Source organism: Canis aureus, chromosome 1 (assembly GCF_053574225.1).
Source record: "Canis aureus isolate CA01 chromosome 1, VMU_Caureus_v.1.0, whole genome shotgun sequence".
NCBI classification, from domain to species: domain Eukaryota; kingdom Metazoa; phylum Chordata; class Mammalia; order Carnivora; family Canidae; genus Canis; species Canis aureus.
In genome coordinates this window covers 35,347,522-35,367,598 of record NC_135611.1, presented here as the reverse complement: position 1 = coordinate 35,367,598, position 20,077 = coordinate 35,347,522, and the positions used below count along the sequence as shown (strand labels likewise).

At 40.2% G+C, this 20,077-nt stretch overlaps 1 protein-coding gene and 1 long non-coding RNA gene across 12 annotated transcripts in view; one reads left to right on the top strand and one right to left on the bottom strand.

Annotated features, from left to right (window-relative positions):
* LOC144312593 (uncharacterized) overlaps window positions 1-11,071 on the top strand; it is a 39,708-nt gene extending 28,637 nt beyond the window's left edge. Inside the window, exons 3-5 of the long non-coding RNA XR_013378095.1 lie at window positions 5,438-5,526; window positions 7,342-7,490; window positions 10,876-11,071. This is a non-coding gene — a long non-coding RNA (uncharacterized LOC144312593). The remainder of the gene's footprint in view (window positions 1-5,437; window positions 5,527-7,341; window positions 7,491-10,875) is intronic.
* AIG1 (androgen induced 1) overlaps window positions 1-20,077 on the bottom strand; it is a 242,083-nt gene that overhangs the window by 26,998 nt on the left and 195,008 nt on the right. The gene's annotated exons all lie outside the window — the stretch shown is intronic.

The window sequence follows — 20,077 nt, the reverse complement described above, 5'->3', positions numbered from 1 at the left end:
CAAAATCAAGAGCCAACTGCTTCACCAATTGAGTCGCTCAGGGGTCCCTTGATTTGTAGTTTAATTCTATTGTGGACTGTGAACATACATTGTATGACTTCTATTCTTTAAATTTGTTAAGATGTGTTTTATGGCCTAGAATATGATTTGTCTTGGTAAATGTTCCATGTGAGCTTGAGTAGAATGTCTACTCTGCTCTTTCTGAATACAGTATCCTATACATGTCAATTAGATCAAGCTTATAGAAGGTACTGCTCAGGTCACCTCTATCCTTACAATTTTTTTGCTTGTTTGATATATAAAATATTGAAAGAGTTGTTGAAGTTGCTAAGTATAATAGAGGATTTATATAGGTCTTCTTGCAGTTCTATCAGTTTTTGCCTCCCATATTTTAATGTTCTGTTGTTAGATGTATACACATTAAAGATTATGTCTTCTTTGAGAATTAATCCTTTTGTCATGTAACATTTCTCTTTATCCATGATAATTTTGTTTGTTCTGAAGTGTATTTTGTCTGAAATAAATATAGCTATACTATCTTTATTTTGATTAGCATTAGCATGTTATATATTTCTCTATCTTTATGCTTAGCCTATCTATGCCTTTACATTTAAAGTAGGTTTCTTTAGGTAATACTTATTTGGTATTGTTATTTTATCTACTGTGACACTCTTTGTCTTTAGATTGCTATATTTAGATCATTCATATTTAAAATAACTATTGACATAGTTGGATTAATAACTACCCTGTTTGTGTTTTCCATTCGTTGTACTTGTTTCTTGTTTATTTTTTCTTCCATCTCTTTTCTGTTTTCTCTGATTTAACTAATTCTGTATGCTTCCATTTTCTCTTCTCTCTTAGAATGTCAGTTATACCTCTTTTCTTCAGTTCTTTCCTTAATGTTTCCCTAGAGTTGCAATACACATTTAAAACTAATCTAAATCAGCTTTCAAATATTGATTCATAGGTAGTGCAGGTACCTAACAATAAGATAGTCCTAATTTCTCCCTTTTATGCCTTAAGACTTTGTTGTCATCATTTCACTTATCCACATACAATAATCACCCAATACATTATTACTACTGTAATTGTCAACAGCACTTCTCTAATAGATCAATTAAGAATAAGAAAAATATTTTATTTTGCTTTTACTTATTCTTTTTTCTATGTTCTTCCTTTCTTTATGTAGATCCAAATTTCTGACCTAAATGATTTTCTTTCTCTCTTAAGAACACCTTTAAAGTTTTCTCTAAGGCAGTTCTGTGGGCAGTGAACTCTCAATTTTTGCTTGTCTTAGAAAAATCTTTATTTCTCTTTCACTTTATTTTTATTTTTATTTTTAAAGTAAATTCTATGCCCAACGTGGGGCTTGAACTCACAACCCTGAGATCATGAGTTACATGCTGCACTCACTGAGCTAGCCAGGCACCCCTCCTTCACTTTTAAAGAATAATTTTGCTGGATGTAAAATTCTAGTTTTTTTTTCTTTCAACACTTTATTTTTACTTTTTTATTTTTTAATTTTTATTTATTTATGATAGTCACACACACACACACAGAGAGGCAGAGACATAGGCAGAGGGAGAAGCAGGCTCCATGCATCAGGAGCCTGATGTGGGATTCGATCTCGGGTCTCCAGGATCGCGCCTTGGGCCAAAGGCAGGCGCTAAACTGCTGCGCCACCCAGGGATCCCATCTTTCAACACTTTAAATAGCTTACCCTGCTCTCTTCTTGCCTGCAATGCTTTCTAATGATAAGCATGCTATAAATCCTATCCTCATTGCTTTATATGTAAAAGGTATCCTCTACTCTTGCAACCTTGCTCTAGCTTCATTCAACTTTCTGCAACTTGCATACAATATTTGTACATTTATTGGTACTTAACCTGCTTGGTATTTAAACTTCCTGGATCTAGATCTGTGGTTTGGTGTTTGTCATTAATTTTAGGAAATTCTTGGCTATTATTACTTAAAATACTTTTTCTGTTCTGTTTTCTCTTCTCCTTCTGATATTCCAATTTTATGTATGTTAGACCTTTTGAAATTGCCCCACAATTCTTGGGTTTTCTGTCCCACCTTTTTTATTCTTTTTTTTCCCCTGCATTTCAGTTTGAGAAGTTTCTACTAATATATCAGTCAAGCTCACTGATTCTGTTCTTGGCTGTGTCCAGTCTACTTATGAGTCCATCAAAGCTGTTCTTCATTTCTGTTACTGTGTCTTTGACTTGTAACATTTCTTTTTGATTCTTTGAGTTTCTGACTCTGCTTCCAATGTTTTGTTGTTTTTACATGTTTTCCTTCCAGTGTTCCATGTTTTTGCATGTTGCCTACTTTTACCATGAGATCCTTTAACCTATTCATCATAGTTATTTTAAACTCATTATAATTCCAAAATCTGTGCCACAGCTGACTCTGATGATGGCTGGCTTCGTCTCTTCAGAATCTATTTTTTCTTTGCTATTATAATGCTTTGTAATTTTTGTTGTTGTTGTTAAATGTCAGGCATGATATTTCTGGTAGTAGACAGTGAACTACCAGAACTAAATAGAACTTTAGTGTGTTAGTCTAAGACTTGGACTGTATTTAAAGTTTGCTACAGCCATAAGTGCCAGAGGCTCTGATTTTCTTTAGTATCCTTGTTTTTCTTTCCCTTTTATCTTCAAGTTTCCCTAAGAACTCCTTCTTAAATAGCATCCATGTCTTGTAGCTCTCTCAGTTGTAATCCACTATTATACTGGAGCCCTGTTGATGTGGTGGTAGGTGTGAGGATGGGGATATGTTCTATAATCATATGGTTAAATCTTACTCTTTTAGTGAGCCTATGTTTCTAGCTGTGAGATGGGAAAGATAGAGAGAGGGCTAGAGTAATTTCCTTTTCTCCATGTCTGTTAAAACTCTGGTAAAGTTCTTCCCCTTCCAAGATGTTCTATGTTGGTGAGAATGCTCTGGGTGTATATCACAATTATTATTTTGTCATTCGTCTTGGCTTTTCCTAGCTTTTCACCATTGAACTCGTTCATCTTTGAATCTCTATTACCTAATACAGCCAATACAGCCTAATGTATACATCTGTAGTACAAATAAATATGTGAATAAAGGGTAGGTCTAGAAAGATAGTTTAGCATAAAAGTAGAGAGTATTTCCACCTCAACACTGGTGACTTCATTCAAAATGCAGGGCAATTTAAAATTTACATCCATTAAACAGAAGGCTGGACCTTCTTCTGGTCTGCTTCCAGTGGCTCTGCTTCCACTCCTTCCTGCTCACAGTGTTCTGCTGTATCCCCTCTTTTTGGTCAGTAGTTTCTAGTCCTAGTGACCTTGAATCTCTCTCTTTCCATCCTAATCTTGGGTCCTTTCCATTTCTGCATCACTGGCCAAATTAATATCTAATTCCCTATTAATTCTTATTCTCCATCTCATTGAAGTTTCTTTTTAAATATTTTAAAATGTATTTAATTATACAGTAGAAAATTTACATACCTCCATGCATGTTACATCTACTTAGGTCATTTATAATGAAGGCTAAAACAACTTGGGAAAGCCACACAATGCCCTGTGGAATTCTCATAAATTAAAGTAGCTAAAACTGAAGTACTAAAATCCTACCAGTTCATAAAATGTTTTCAGTTCTCCTAGCCTGGGGGAAGGAGAAAGGTAAATTAAATTAAATTAAGTTAGAGTTACACTTCTTACTTTCTCTTGAGAAAGTGGCAGAAAAGACATTTCGGCAAAGCTGACTAGAAGAACGATGCTAAGCTTTAGTAAATTCTTCTGTTTATTTGAATGACTGCATACCAGGTGACTTCTCTCGTAATCTCTGTTAGAACAAGACAGGACTGCATAATAAAGCTCCCACGTGCTGCTATGGGCTCTAGTAATTGAGTCACAACTAAAGGAAAACGACACTTACCAGAATGCAGTTGTTTTAGACAACAGACAATGAGACATCCAGGTGTTGAGTCACTAAGAAAAATGAACACATACACAAACACAACAAAACCCAAAGCTATTTACATTTTTTAATGTTATCTTTATGTTTTAAAAAGTTGATTTTTTTTCTTCTACAGTTTTACATTGCATTATTAGTGTACAGTTGCAAACTTGTATTTTGTTGGGTTTGGCATTGATGAAATGATTCTATCCATCATTTAATTCTATTTGTCCCTAGAGTATAATATGAGACCACTGAAGGTCATTAATATGACATAATGTAATAAGATTAAAGGGACACCAGTCTCACACAGTGGATGGCTGCTTAAAAGAAAACCTGAGGAGACAGCGTGCCCTCCCTCATTGTCGCACCCAAAGACCATCTTCCTGACTATACTGGCATTATTAATATTCTATTTCTTTTCATTAAGCAGTGACACGGTGAGTATTTGGATAGTGTCTATGTTACAAATGAGAATAACAAAAGAAGGACTGCTACCATGGAAACCTACCTGATGGCCTTTGTGGTGAGCTTCTTACTACTTGAATGCAAGCAAACTCCACACAACAAAGAGCCGATCAATGTTAGGCATAAAGCCTCTATGCAAGAGCACTGATTATTAACTTTAATGAATGCCTTCAACATTGCAATCCAAGGCAGCATTATTCTTGTCCAACCTCATTATTAGATAAGCACAGGGGAACTTGCATTAAGATATACTTTGGATTGCAAAGCAAGCCAATTTAGAGCCATCTCCCACTATTTGTCTCTTGTAAAAACAAGCTATATAGCTAGTTTAAAGATGCATGCACTTAGAAATAAACTATTAAAAGCAAACTAAGAAGCTGGACTGTTGCCAGCTACATTTCAATAGATCAACCTCACTTAATTTGTATGTGTCAGATATTTCTTTCTCTACACAGTCCTTTCCTCAGAGGAATATTTATCCAAAAGCTTGGAGCATACAATGTTTTAAACATACGTATTTTTTGTGTGATTATTTTACAGAAGGATTTATTTGGTCAATTTCAGGCAATATCCCTATTAACCCAATATGCTATTAAAAATCCAGATTTTCATAATTTAATAATTTTGGGGAGTATACACAGCCAAAATTGTAATTGAGTTAACAAAAAAGAATAAAAAATTAACAAAATTAATGGTAATAGGGCAGGTATATCACTAATAGTTTTCTTTCTTTTGGAAAAACTCTTTAACACTCTTCAATATCAATTAAGAGGCTATTCCTAATGCTATATTATATTGAGATCCTGGCTAGTACTCTATTCTTACTATCTGTGTTCACCTGAGTGAGTTGCCTCTTGCCACTTTTCAATTTTGTTTTAGAAATCTTCATTCAAGAATGGAACAGCAAATGTAGACAAAGAAAGTGGGAGAATTGATAAGCTAATATTTCTGAAAAAATTTACTTTTGACAGGAAACTTGTTCAGAAATACAAATATATGTTTTGACAAATATTCCCATTCTCACTTATTTTTAAAGGTGTGAAAATTCATTTGGTAAGAGTTGCAACTGATCCACATTGTCGTCCTGCTCCAGTTCTTACAATCTTTGACCCTCATGGATTCATGGTATTGAAAGCATGCATCATTCATTCATTCATTCCTTCAAAATTTACTGGGCTCCAGTTGTGCACCAGGCACTCTCTTAGGTGTTGGGGATAATTTGGAGAATGTCTTAGTAGTTCCTGCCCACAAGCTTATAGTCCAGTGGTGGTACAGGGATGAGATTTCAAAGTAGTGCTTTAAGTGCTGTCTGATGACGTGATTAGGGATGCCATGGGGATACCTGAGAGGAGCACCTAACATCAACTACAGTGTCAGGGATGGTTTCCTGGGTGAAGTGACATTTGATCGGAGACTCAAAGATAGATGGCAAGCAGAGGTAAGCCCTGGAAACAAATGGTCCCCACAGAGAAAAGGAGTGAGTGAGACCAAGTTCAAGGAACTACAAGAAGTTTAGTAGAACTGGTATATGGAATTCTGTGGAAGAGGCAGAGCTCACTGCAAAGGATTTTGTGTGTCATAAAATTATATGATAGTGCATTGTTTTGTGGTATCAAATTCAACCAGGTTTCTCCGTGGCCTGAAATCTTTGTGCCTCCCTGTAAGCTCTTTCTCCTTTTAACTATGTGGATACCTTATACATTCACATTTCCATCTTTAGCTAAAAAGCTAGAAATAACCCCCAAATATCCAAACAAATTGTGCTGTATCTGTACAATGGAATGTTATTTGGCTATAAAAAGGAATGTAGTGCTAATACATGCTACAACATGGATGAATCTTAAAAACATCATGATGAGTGAAAGAAACCAGACACAAAAGGCCACATACTATATGGTTCCATTTATATGAAATATCTAGAATAGGCAAATCCATGTAAACAGAAAATAGAGCAGTCATTTCTGGAGGCTACAGGGAGGAGACAATGAGAGTGACTGCTTAAAGGGCACAGGGATTCTTTTGGGGGTGATAAAAATGTTCTGGAATAAGTAAGTGTGATGGCTGCACAAGCTCATGAATTTCTTAAAAACCATTGGATTATATGTAAATTATATATCTATAAAGATCTAACAAGTTATAGGTGTAAGTGAAACAAGTTTGGCAATATATTGATAATTATTGAAGCTAGGTGATGGGTAGTAGTGATGGGTTTATTGTATTATTCCCTTAAAAAAAAAAAAAAAAAAGCAAAAAGCAAACCAAAAAAACCCTTTCATGTCACAAAGACAATAGAAGCCAAGAGAACAAATCACCCAGCTTGCGGTCACTAGACCTTAACGTTTGCTTACAGCTTCTTCTTAGTCATTCATCTCTTTTTTTAAAAGACTTTATTTACTTAATAGACAGAGAGAGAGAGTCAGAGAGAGAGAGAGAGAGAAGAGGCATGAGAACACAATCAGGGGGGAGTGGCAGGCAGAGGGAGAGGGAGAAGCAGATTCTTCACTGTGCAGGGAGCATGACATGATCCCAGCACCCTGGGATTATGACCTGAGCTGAAGGCAGACACTTAACCGACTGAGCCACCCAGGAGCCCTCATCTCTGTATTTAACACATGCTTTTGAGCCAAACATTTTGCTAGGAGGTAGGGATATTGAAACAAGAAGCATAGCTCCCACCATTAGAATTTTGCCATCTGGAATGAAAGCCAGACAACAGGGTGAAAGGTGAAAGAAGGACATAGTATGAATGTCTTGGGCAAGAGAGAGCATGGTGCGTCTGAAGGATGGAAAAAAGTCCAGTGTGACTGAAGGGAAGAGGGTGAGTAAGCAAGGGCAGGATGAGGTTATATAGGACTTTTGAGGCCACTAAAGGGTTTCAGCAGTAAAACGCTCTCCAAATGCTGTCACTTCCTCAAGGCCAGTTCTTTTTCATCTGTGTAGGTGGGAAATGAAAGTATCAAGAAGAATCGAGAAGTCCCTGTTCTTTCGCTCAACAGTGGCTCAAGCATGAGGAAAGATGTCTCTGCTAAAGATGATAATCAGTGTGTCTTGTTGTCTTCTGTTATTGCATAAAACAACAGGATGTCATGGTAGGTATGGAGCAGAGGGAGAATCATATAGATGGTGAACCCAGAACAAGAGAGGTGTCTGCCACCAAAGAAAGCTATTGAGTGTGGCTCTTTTTCCTACTGGGTGAGATGGAGAATCTGACATTTGGCAGTGATTTCTGTACCATGTTATTATTAAGTGAAGCTCCCTTGAGGCTCAAGGCCACCTGTCACAGGTTCTGTTTGACACCTCCAGTAGCCCAGCTATGCACGGTGCTATTCTGACTGTGCTGTCCCTGGATGCCCCTGGTCATATGCACTGGGTGTACAGATCTGGGTAACTGTGTCACCCACACAAAACCCATTTATGAGGGTTACACCTGGTTCTTCTTAGCTTATTTCTTTTTAAAAATTTTTAAAAATTTTTTATTTTTTATTTTATTTTATTTTAAAAAATATTTTACTTATTTACTCATGAGAGACACAGAGAAAGAGGCAGAGACACAGACAGAGGGAGAAGCAGACCCCATGGAGGGAGCCCAATGCAGGACTCGATCCCTGGGATCATGCCCTGAGCCAAAGGCAGACGCTCAACCGCTGAACCACCCAGGTGTCCCTCTTTTTTTTTTTTAATTTTTAAAATTTATCTTACTTAATTTTAAAAATATATTTTCTATTTAAATTCAATTTGCCAACATATAACACCCAGGGCTCATCCCATCAAGTCCTGTTAGCTTATTTCTGAACTCGGCTAGCTGAAAATATTTCTAAAGGTCGTGAGAAAAAGATGTTATAACTGTACTACCATAGAAGAGAAGGAAATTGTACATGACATCAGGAGAAGTGGTGCCACCCTATCCTGGACATCAAACAGGAGGTACCACTGCTTATCATCCTCTCCGGAGAATAGAATTGAGCTTCCTGAGGCCAGCTCATTTGCCTCTGGAAGTGAGAGGGTCTGAGATCCAGAATCCACCCTTCTTAGGCATGGAATCATGGCACTCACAAGAATGCCTTTAACCATAGGATGTGGGAAGGGCCCAGATGTCAATACAATGTGTACTGCGTGGCCAGTGGTATTACCAAGTAGCCCAGTGTTACTGACTTTAGAACACAGATCTCACAGCCCCAGAGCCAATTACAATGAAAATTAAAAGTATCACTCCTTTCAGTGCAATTACAGCCTCTGGCTACTCTTTTGACCTTCCAGCCGATGTGGATTGTCCAGTAGAACTCTAATGAGTTTGGCCTGTTTGCCATTGCAAATACTTTTAAATGGACTGCAGGAGACACAAATGTCTGCAGGCTGTGGAAACCCTCTGCTGCAGGTGTACACTTTCCTGTACAAGTCAGTTCACTTGTATAGGTTTGCCTGTACACATCTTATGTTAGGCTTATCTACCTGGAACATGCCTTTTTAAAAAGACACCTGTCCTCGTCTGACAGGAAGGCAAATAGCTCTGTTCAGCATTGTACTCAAGTTAGCTATTTTTTAAAATACATTTTCTGAAATTCTGTACATACGTTTGGTTTAAACTTTATACGTTTAGTTGGGGAATCTGTGTGACAATGGGAGGCAAGGAGTAATGTGTTTATGGAAGGGACTTGGCCTGATGTGATGGTGTTTGGCTAACTGACAATTTCGTGTGAGCTGTTCACTCCTCTGGGGCCTGATTAGATCTGCAGAGTACTAATGGCAATTCCTGGATTTCTCGAGAGGCTGGCAAGACTTTATGAATGAACTGTCACTTCTTTCTTACAGTCTTCCAGCAGAGCTAGGAAACAGCTAATCCAAGCCTTCGGACTCCATTTTCCTTCTTATCCAATGTGTTTTCAGCAGAATAGCACGGGGCTTAACCTACTCACTATGGTTGCAAAACAATTTGTGTATTTGTACCTGTAAATTTATGCATTGTCTTAATTTACGTAAGATTTTGGTAAGTTATTTCTCAGCTTTTAAGGATGACTTACACATCTTATTTTTCTACTGTTATGTGAGAATATCACAGCCCAAGGATACGTCATGGCATAAGGAAAAATAAAAGTGCTACCCAAAAAGAAAAAACCCCAAACAGGAGAAAACATACTATTGAAGGGTTTTAAGTGGGAGGATTGGCATGATCAGATTTGCATTTTAGAACACTGCCTAAGAGGTGGAGAAAAGACAGGAGAAAGCAGGAGAAAGGGAGCGAAGAGGGTTTGATTTTGGGCAGGGCTAGATCAACATGGCCTGCCAAGGCCCTGTTCTTCCTGAAAGTGAGGATATCAGAGAGAGCATGGTATCATGGGAAATGGGCAAGCCAACCAACCAACCAACCAACCAACCAACCAACCAACCAACCAAAGGAACACACACAAAACAGGTTGTTTGTTGTTTGTTTGTTGAAGGATGTTGTAGAGACGTAATATAAAAATAGTTCTGGTGGGAAGGAGAGAGGTAGATTTCAGGTCATCCAGATTGGAGGAGGGCAAGATATGGCCAGCTCCAAGTGCACTAAACATCTTTGCCTATGATTTGCCCTCTCTTGCTTCCAGGCCATCTCTTTTTTCTGCCTGGGACACTTTTACCCTGGCCCTTCAAATGGCTAACACTCATCCCCAAGGGCCAGCTCCCATGTCACTTCTTTTCAAGGCCTTTCATGACCCTATGGGTCTGGTTAGGGAATGTTCCTCTCAGCTTTCAGAGCCTTCTGTATTTCTATTATTAGAAACAACCTGTATCAACTGTAAGGTAATTGCTTTTATATTTTTCTATATCCTTCAGCAGACTGTCAGTTCCTTGAGGGCAGAGCCAAAGCTTAATACATTGTTTTACCACCTGTACTTAGCACAATGTCTCACACAGAGTAGGGACACAAACACTTGTTTGAGACAGTTAATGAATCTTGTCCTGAGTCTACGTTGACCCAGATCTTTCATATTAAGGGAGAATTAAAATGTTATGATAATAATCACGCTAGTTCCTTGTCTTTGAAAATTACTAGGGAAATGGGTCTACTTAAATGTGTATATAAAGTCAAAGTTTTGCATTATTATTTGCATTATCTTAGACTAAATTTCTCTTGCCATTTCTTTTATATTTCAATCAAAAGATCATTTTGGCTGTAGATGTCTTTTCACTCTTGTGTTATAAACTCAAATCTAGTACTGGGGCAACTGGGTGGTGCAGTTGGTTAGGCATCTGACTCTTGGTTTCTGTTACGGTTGTGATCTCAGGGGTTGTGGGATTGAGCCCCTTTTCACTGAAGACTCTCTCTCCTTCTTTCTCTGCACCCTGCCCCCCACTGTGTATGCTCATTCAAGTGCGCTCTCTCTCCAAAAATAAATAAATAAATCTTTAAAAAGCCCTCAAATCTGGTACAAATATCTTCTCATCTGAATTGTTTATTTTCAATCAATGTTTATTTTGTGCCTCCTGGGAGACCAGCAATGCTAGGTGCTGTGGGAGACACAAACGTCTGCAGGCTGTGGAAGGTGAGACTGGGCAGAGCTGATGGTCACTGTGAAGATATTCACATAATCCCCTCCAGAGAATATGTTCTGAACCTGCCAAATGCTCCCATACTCTCAAAGACACAGAGAAGGCTGACTTCAGGGAAATGAAGAGGCTATAATTTGGCTAATAAACATCTTTCTTCTACTTAAAATGTTTTTGTTGTATGACCTGGGTCACTTCCCATATAGGATGTCACTCTGGCAAGGAGTGCAGTCTGCGTGGTTCTTTCTACAAGTCTATCAGCTTCAGTTGGCAATTTCAGTGAATCAAGCAGGCGGGAGAAGAGACAAGCTGAAATTCAGTATTAGAGAAATGGGTGGTAAGAACATTGTAAACCACTTTATATGGTTACCATTGAGCTAAGTGTAAGGTAGGTGCGTGTGTATGTATATATATATATATATATATAATTTAAATTTTCCCTACTTTATCTGCTTGCTTTTAAAACTCACACACTGTCACAATTTTTCTTATTAAGCAATCTATCTTAAGAATATTTTCTGACGTTTTGATTGACATGATGTCTAACGGAAATGTGTTTGTATTAACCCTTAGAAAACTGTAGACAGGGAAGCTCTCTTTATTTTCTTTAAGATCAATTCAACTGCTGATTTTTCTCTTGCTCTAGAAAGTGAAGGGGGGAGACCCGGGGGGGGGGGCAGACTGAAAAAAATCAATCAAATAACCACATAACTACAACTCCTTTTTAAAATGAACAGGGCACTACAGTGGTGTACCATAGAGAGGCTGAACCAAATCCTGAGAGTCAGAGAAGGCCTCCCTGAGAAAGAGATAGTTGAGCTGAGACCCAACTAATGATGAGGCTTTAGAATAAATAATTATGGAGGCAAGACTGGGGGTAGGGTGGGTGGAGTATGAGGAAGGTGAGAGCTTTTAACTTGGAAGAAACTTAGATTGCTCTTGACCATTAGAGAGAAGGTCACTATGGTTGGAGCCGGCAAGCAAAGAGGACAGAGGAGGATGAGGAAGAGAGAGAGGTCAGGGGGGTCAAATAGTGCAGGTCCCCGAAGCCATGCAAAGGAACTTTTTGGACTTTATTCCTAGAAGCAATGGGAAGTCATCCATATTCTCTGAGCAAGGGAGTGATGTGGTCATGTGTGCTTTTAAAGGATCTCCCAAGGATATTGCAAGCTAGACAGGCATGGCAGTGAGGGAATGGCAGTTTGGGCAGTGGTTCAGGAGAGGGATAACAGAAGCTGGGGCCATGGTGTTAATGGTGGAGAGGGAGCAAAGGGCAAAGATTTTTTAAGTACTTTGGAAGTATAGAAGCCAGAAATTGGTCAATGACTGTTTGTAAAAGGTTCTAGAAAGATGGGTTGTGGGTGTCTCATAGATTTCTGGCATGAACATGTGGGTGTCTGGCAATGCCCAGGGAATACAATCTTGGGGTACAGTTGGGAAAGCAGGTAACTGCTTGAGCTTGGTGTGCAATTGCAAGCATGAGAGGCTTATGAATAGGTATCAGAAGAGAGTTCTGAGCTCTGAATCTGGGATGGAAGAAATCACACAACAGAGTTGATGGGTTTACTTAGGGATAGTAGATAGTAAAAGAAAAGGACATCAGTTAAGAAGGTGAATCCCATGTTGAGTATTCTCTCCACAATAAAATTTAAAAGTAATAACTTAAAAAAAGGAAGAAGACCAATGCCTGGGCTCCAAAGTACTCCAGCAAAGGGGTTTGGGTAGAATGGGAAAAGCCTGCAGACGATGCTATGAGGGATCATTTTGAGAACGGGGAGGGAGATTGGGAGATTGTGACATCATCCAAGTCTGAGAAAAGAGTAGCTCAGGAAGTGGCATAGTTTAATATCAAAACTGCTGTAATATCAATGGAGGAGAGGTCTACAAAGCATTCAATGACTTCAGCAAAATAGAAGTCACTAGTAATCCCAACAAATGTTTTGCTTAAGTAATGCAGCTTAACTCCCATTGGAGTGGGTTCATAATGATAACAGTACACACTCCATGCTTGGGCTTTACATCCACTGAAGATTATATTACATTAATCATCACAACATCCCTATGAAGCAGAACCTCTTATTACTGTTGGGGCCAGGCGGGAAGGGAAACTCCTCAAGATGGTGGATACCCCAAAATGGCTGAGGTTCCTGTCACCACCTCCACTTGGGACGTCAATGGACCAATGACCTACTGACAGCTTGACGTAGACCCTTACACCTCCCCTTTGGACTTCCCCAACCGAACCCAATGCCCTTCAAACCCCAGAGGAGGAAGTCACCTTTGACTGGTCGAATTGCAATCCTTCCTTTGCATAGTGAGGGTCACTCTGACTGGTTGGATTGCAATCATTCCTTTGCATGGTGAAAGTCGCTCTGACTGGTCGGCTTGCAATCCTCCCTTTGCATATGAACCGACCAATAGGAAACCGTTCTGCCTTACAACGTTATGTAAACCCCCTACCACCTTGTCTTGGCGCGACTTCCCCGACTCACTCTCTTTCCCCTGTGAGTTGTGGAACCTCGCCTGAGGGTGCCTGCAATAAAATCTGTTCTTGGACCCTCACTTGCCTTGGTGGTCTCATTTCCATTTAGTTACTAAAAAACCTAACAATTACACCATGGAGCAACTAGCCCAAAGTCATATTGTAGAAACAGAATCCATTCTCAGGCAATATGGCTCATGAGTCCATTCTCTTAGTGTCTATACTGCCCTGTCTCTTGGTGTGTAAACAGGACTAGAGGCAGTGTAAACAACTCTTCAGAGAAGCTCGGCTGTGAGTAGGGAGACAGTGCAGTTGCTAGATGTAATGGGGCTGGTACCAGATGGGTAATTTGTGTTTAAGGTGGGATTAGGATGCTAATCCTAGTGTTCTAGTATTCAACAGGAAGGGCCTGTTGGTGGGACTGAAGTTCCAGGAGAATGGAATGATGTTGGATGAAGAGCTGGGGTGGGGGATGTCACCTGTTGGAAGGTATAGAAATTCTTCCCTATTGTTATAAGCAGAGAGTGGGTACAGTAAGAATGTTGGCCGGAAGAAATGGAAAAAGTTCCTGTTTAAAGTCTTTTACAGTCTCTGGTGAAATACAAGGTCAGGTCGTCTTCTGAGAGAGGAATAGGGAGTTTGAGCTGGAGGTGGAGGGGGTGCAGGCAGAGCTGTTAGAGGAAATGCAAAGTAAAATTACCAAGTAACATCAAGGACACAAGGAGCATCAAACTGGTGATTCCAGAAGACCACAGGGAAAATAAATGGTTGTGTTGGTATGGATGTAGTGCTGGGAAGTGTGGGAAGGGTCACAGAAGATGATTTTGGGGGAAAGCATGGTTAACAGCATATGGGGAATTCTAGTTCTTTCTGTGCTCCCAGCAAGTCTGAGAACCAGCTGTTGGGGGTAGGAGAAGACAAAACTCAGAATAATAAATACTGGGAACTGAGATGGATTATACACACAAGCCTTTTCTGTCCAGATGCAGATCTAAGAAACTGATTTAATCAACACCCAAGTGGGCACTCTGAGGAGCTGAGTACAAGCCATGCTCTCAGTTGGCAAGCCCTCCATTGTCCAGAAGATGAGAAAACAGCAACTCATCTCAACAACATGTTTGTAAAAATAAGCAGATCAGAATAATGGGAAAGCAATGACATTCTTGGTTCTCAGGGGAAAAACAGAGCTTGGGAAATAACTTAATGTTCGAAGCATAAGAAATTTTCAGAAAATTCGTTAGCATTCTTAATAGGTTGTGAGGGGACATGAAGCCCATGAAGCAAGACCAGAATCCATAAGAGCAGAGGATAAAATGAAAATAAAGGTTGTGGGGATGAGAGAGAGAAAGAAATGGGACTTTCCCATACACTCCTCAGACAGTCAGGATTTTTGTGGTGGGAGGAAGGAAAGACACGATCATTTCTGAGGGCCCCATATAATTGTGAGTCCTTACAACAAGTCTATGGTGCAAGCACTACTCCCATTTTAAAGGTGGTAAAAATGAGGTTAAGAGAGGATAAGTGATCTGCTCAAAGCAAGGAAAGAGGGGAACTGAACAGAAGATGATATGACTTTAAGGATCTGGACCTTCACCTCCCAGAACAGACACAACAGGTTAATGAGGGAAGAAACAGGCAGAAAGGGGCTACTTTAAGTCTAAGTATTAGCATATAAATAGAACAACAACAATGGTTACCAAACCTAGAACCAATTATGTGGCAAGCATTTTACACCCACCTTCTTTCTTTCTTTCTTTCTTTCTTTCTTTCTTTCTTTCTTTCTTTCTTTCTTTCTTCCTTCCTTCCTTCCTTCCTTCCTTCCTTCCTTCCTTCCTTCCTTCCTTTCTTTCTCTCTCTCTCTCTCTCTCTTCCTTCCTTCCTTCCTTCCTTCCTTCCTTCCTTCCTTCCTTCCTTTTTAGAGAGAGAGTTCATGTGAGTGTGGGGGTGGGGAGAGGGGCAGAGAGACAGAGATAATCTTAAGACTCTTAAACAGGTGCCCCATTCAGCATGGAGCCCAATGGGGGGCTGGATTTCACAACCCTGATATTATGACCTGAGCCGAAATCAAGAGTCCGAAACTGAACTGCCAGAGGCATCCAGGCACCCCTACACCCATTTTTCTGATTCTCACAGTAATCCTAAGTATCACGACCCTCTTCTTTTTCAGATGGGGAAACTGAGGCCAACAGAGATTAAGTGATTTGCCCAAGTGTATAAGTATTCTACTACTGCTATAACACATTGCTGCAAACTTTGTGGCTGAAAACAATACACATTTATCTTACAGTTCTGTAGGTTAAAGTCCAACACAGGTCTTACAGGGCTATAATCAAGATGTTGGCAGGGTTGCATTCTTTCTGGATTGTTTCCTTGACTTCTCTAGCAGCTCACATTTCCTGGCTCATGGTTCCCTTCCTCTGTCTTCAAAGCTGGCAGCGATGCTTTGGGTCCTTTTCTTGTAACATCCATCTGGCCCTTCTCTCACAGTCCTGCTCCCCTCTAACACAGCAGGGAAACCAAAGGATTGACTTGGGTCCACTTGGATAATGCAGGCTAGCCTTCCCACCCCAAGATCTTTAATGCAATCACATCTGCAAAGTCCTTTTTATCATGTAAAGTGACATATTCACAAGTTCTAGCGATTAGGATGGGGACATTTCTGGGACTATTATTCTGCCTACCATATCAAGTTAAAAAGGTATTAAAAGGCTGAGCCCAGAGTTTAACTTAGATTTGGTCAAAATTAGGTAGGAAATCCTACTGGCTCTGTCTATATCCAGAATCCTTCTAGTTCTCACATTGCCATTTCTACCACCTTCATCCCAGCCATGCCACTGCCTACTAGAAGGGATTACGATATAGCCTCATAATTGTTCTCCTGCTCTATCCTTGCCCCTAGTCCATTCTCTACATAGTCACTGTAGTGGTCCTTTAAAAATGCCTCAGATTATGTCAGTTTTCTGTTGGAAACCTTCCAGTAACTCTTGATTTCAGTACGAGTTAAGGTCACTGTCCTTACATAGCCTATGAGGCGTACATAATCTTCCCTCCACTCCGGGAGGTCTCCAGGCACTCTCCCCTTGCTCCACTCTGACACATGGGCCTTCTGCCTGCATTGAGCACACTCGGATTATTGCCAGAGCCTTGAGTGGGAGGAGGTCTGCATTTTTGTTCTGCCTCCTTCTTCAGCATCTTGAAGTAGAATGGGAGGGCATAGCCTGCTTCTCGGATGTCTCCTTCCTAACTGGGGATGGGGAGGGGATATAGGAGGAGGGTGAACATTTCCTGACTTCATTGCCCATGGCCATACAAGTGGTTTCTTTCCCCTCTTCCTCTAGTAATACCTACTCTCCACTGATAACTGCTGTGAGGCTGATGTTCACATTCCTACTTTTGGATGTTGTACACATGTGTGAGGTTTGTAGGGGTCTCTGAGGGGCTTCTCCACTGCAGAGGTTCCCCATGTGGGATATAGACTGGCTCCTGCTCATGGCAGTACACTCCAATTTCCTGCTGTATGGAAACCCATGCCCAGGGGCTAGCCTTCTTGGGTGGGCCACAATTAAGACAGCCCGAGCTGAGCACTCTCCCTCAGTGTTAAACCAGATCCACAAGAAACTCACCCATCTTTGCCACATGAAATGATGTGGTCATAGACTGCTCTGTAGCTGCTCCTCCCTCCACCCTGCCATATGCCTTCAATGCTCTTTTCATTGCTCAGGCAGGAGGCAAAGAAAGGTTAACAAGTCTGCTTCCCAAGTTAGATTCCTATCTTATACCTGATATTTGCCAGGGATTCTCTGGGAGCCTCTTATAATCGGCTTTGGTGAATGTTGGGAGGCACTTCTTTCCCCAGTGGCTCCCCTAGACCTTAGCTCGAGACTCCAAAACCCCTCTCCTCCCTAGCCAGGCTAAAGAAGGAAGGTTGGGAAGATAGGCATGGCAAAAAGTGTGGATGGCTTTGGTGATGTGTAAGGGAACAGAGTGCTTGGGCTGTCTTTTGTAAGCCCCAAGAAAGGCACCTCTCTTCAGAATTCGAGGTACATTCCATGTGACTCTTTCAGCTTGGTCCCTATTCTCCACTGCCAGGAAGTCAGGAAAACTTTAATGTACTGTTACAGATGTAAAAGTCATCAGGATAGGCAGTTATGGTAGAGTGAAAGGTTCAAGTTGAACAGAGGAGAATGTCATCTGCTGGTCAGAAAACAACTACCTGTTGGCCAGTTTTGCTTAACTGGTGAAGAAGCATCCAATTAAGTAGGGGGACTACATGTGGTCTAAAATTTCACTTTTTTTTTTAGTGAAGAGGATGTAAATTTTATTCTAAAAATTTTACTAGCTCATGGCTAAAAATTCTTTCCAAGACTCTTAAATTTGAGTACAATCTTATTTTTAAGAATTTTTTTCCCCTCTATTTTATGAAACAACTTCTGTTTCCAGCACAAACTTGAGGAAATAAAGAAAAGTTTCAGTAAGAAAACAAAAATAATCTGCAATCGCATAGCCGAGGTAGAATCAAGTTTGGTGAGACAGAACTCTGATTTAGGGTAGTTTAAGACTATATCATAAGAGAAAGATCCCACTTCATCTTGATTTTACTTTGTCTTATTTTCTGTTTTGAGAAGTTGCACAATGGACACATTTGGGGTAAGGAGTTTTGGAATACAAAATTTATCAAAAATCATTAGGGCCCAGAGAAAACAGAAATCTCTCTTCTGATTTAAATAAGCTCAATGTAGTGACAAGAAATGTTTATCCATAAGAAGACACTCTTCCGATTCTCTTTCTCCTCTTCCCTAATGCCTTCTTGTTCCTGACTGTACCTCGCATTTAGTGTTAGCCTGTGTTATTATGCATGGGTCCTGAGGTCTCATGTGGGGTCTCCTGAATGAGAGCCACCAGGGGAGGGGAGAATGGACAGACAGACAGAGGCTGGAAAAATCCTTCTCAGCACAGAGGACACCCACTGCTGAAGCTTTGGGGATATACATTTTCTAGATCAGGGATGGGTTTCCTTTTTCTGCGTCCTTTAGATTGAAAAGCAAAGCAGCGAGCAACACCAGTACTACAGGGAGACAATGATGGGAGGTGTTGAGGGGCCACAGTCAGAGAACAGATTGGCCATCAGGAGGAGTCCTGCATAGGTAAAGTAGGGATAGCTTCTCTTACAGAATTTGTCAACCAGAGGCTGACAGCAGTCAATACTCCATGATCTTAAAGCTTTCTGTTTTACTCAGTCCCCCTTCAAGATTTCCTGATGGTCCTTTTAAAATTAAAAAGCAAACAAAAATGATATTTTCATATCCTTTAGGGCTATTTTGGGTTTTTAAAGTGAAGAGTGTATGACTGAGTTAGAAAGAGTAAAAGTAAAAGTTAAAAGGCTTACAGCATTGTGACTAAAATTCTCAAACCTTTGATAAGAAAACACTATGTGCTCTATTTGTTGTCCTCAGAATAGTAAGTATAGAAATACTCATACTGGGATGTTTGGGTGGCTCAGTGGTTGAGCGTCTACCTTTGGTTCAGCATGATCCCAGGGTCCTGGGATCGAGTCCTTCATCGGGCTCCCTGTGGGGAAGCCTGTTTCTCCCTCTGCCTGTGTCTCTGCCTCTCTCTGTGTCTCTCATGAATAAATACATTAAAAATCTAAAAAAAAAAAAAATCAAAACTAATACTAATACTACTACTACTACCAATAAAAGTAAATATGGAAATTTTTTACACTGTGTCAGGCATTGTTCTATGGGTTCTACATACAGTAACTGAATCCTCACAACTGCCCTCTGATGTCCTTGTCTCTATTTTAAATCTAAGTAAGTTAGGCCTCAGAAAGGTTAAATGAAGGGGTCAGAATTCTAACCCAGGAGGTGGCCTTAACTATTAGACATGCTATTTCTGATGTCATTGCTTCAAAACAAAATAAAAACTAAACATACACTTCATCTCTTCACCCACAGAGGTACTCTTCACCCAAAAGAAAGCGGTGGAGAGCACACTGAATTATATAGACTGTGGCCACACACAGGGCTTGCATTCCAGATCTGGAAACAACAAGAACACTTGGCTTTTCCTTGAGCAATTCATATACTCTCTAAGCTTTAGTATCTTTATTTGTAAATAGGCCAAATGCCTATCGCAAAGGGTTATTTGGGGAGCTAAATAACATAATATTTGAAAAACACTTGGCACAGAACTGAAAAGAATTCAAGTATATTACAATTCCTGATAATTACAGTTGCATTAGAAACCAAGAGGATCTAGGGATGCCTGGGTGGCTCAGCAGTTGAGCATCTGCCTTCTGCTCAGGGCATGATCCCAGCTCTGGGGATCAAGTCCCGCATCCGGTTCCCTGTGAGGAGCCTGCTTCTCCCTCTTCCTGTGTCTCTGCCTCTCTCTCGGTGTCTCTCATGAATAAATAAAATCTTAAAAAAAAAAAAAAGAGAAAGAAAAGAAACCTCTGTGTTGTATCCTGCATAAGATAATACAGGTCATCTCAGTTTTAGGGGGAAACTCCATAACTAGGGTACAGATAATGTGTGGGGGAATGATGATGGAGGGGAGGTATGCAGAAAAGGTATTAAGAGCCCACCATAAGTGGATGGGGAAATGCTTGTGTTCCCAACCCTGGGTATGTGGAAGAAATATGGTGGGAGAGAAAGAGCCAGAAAA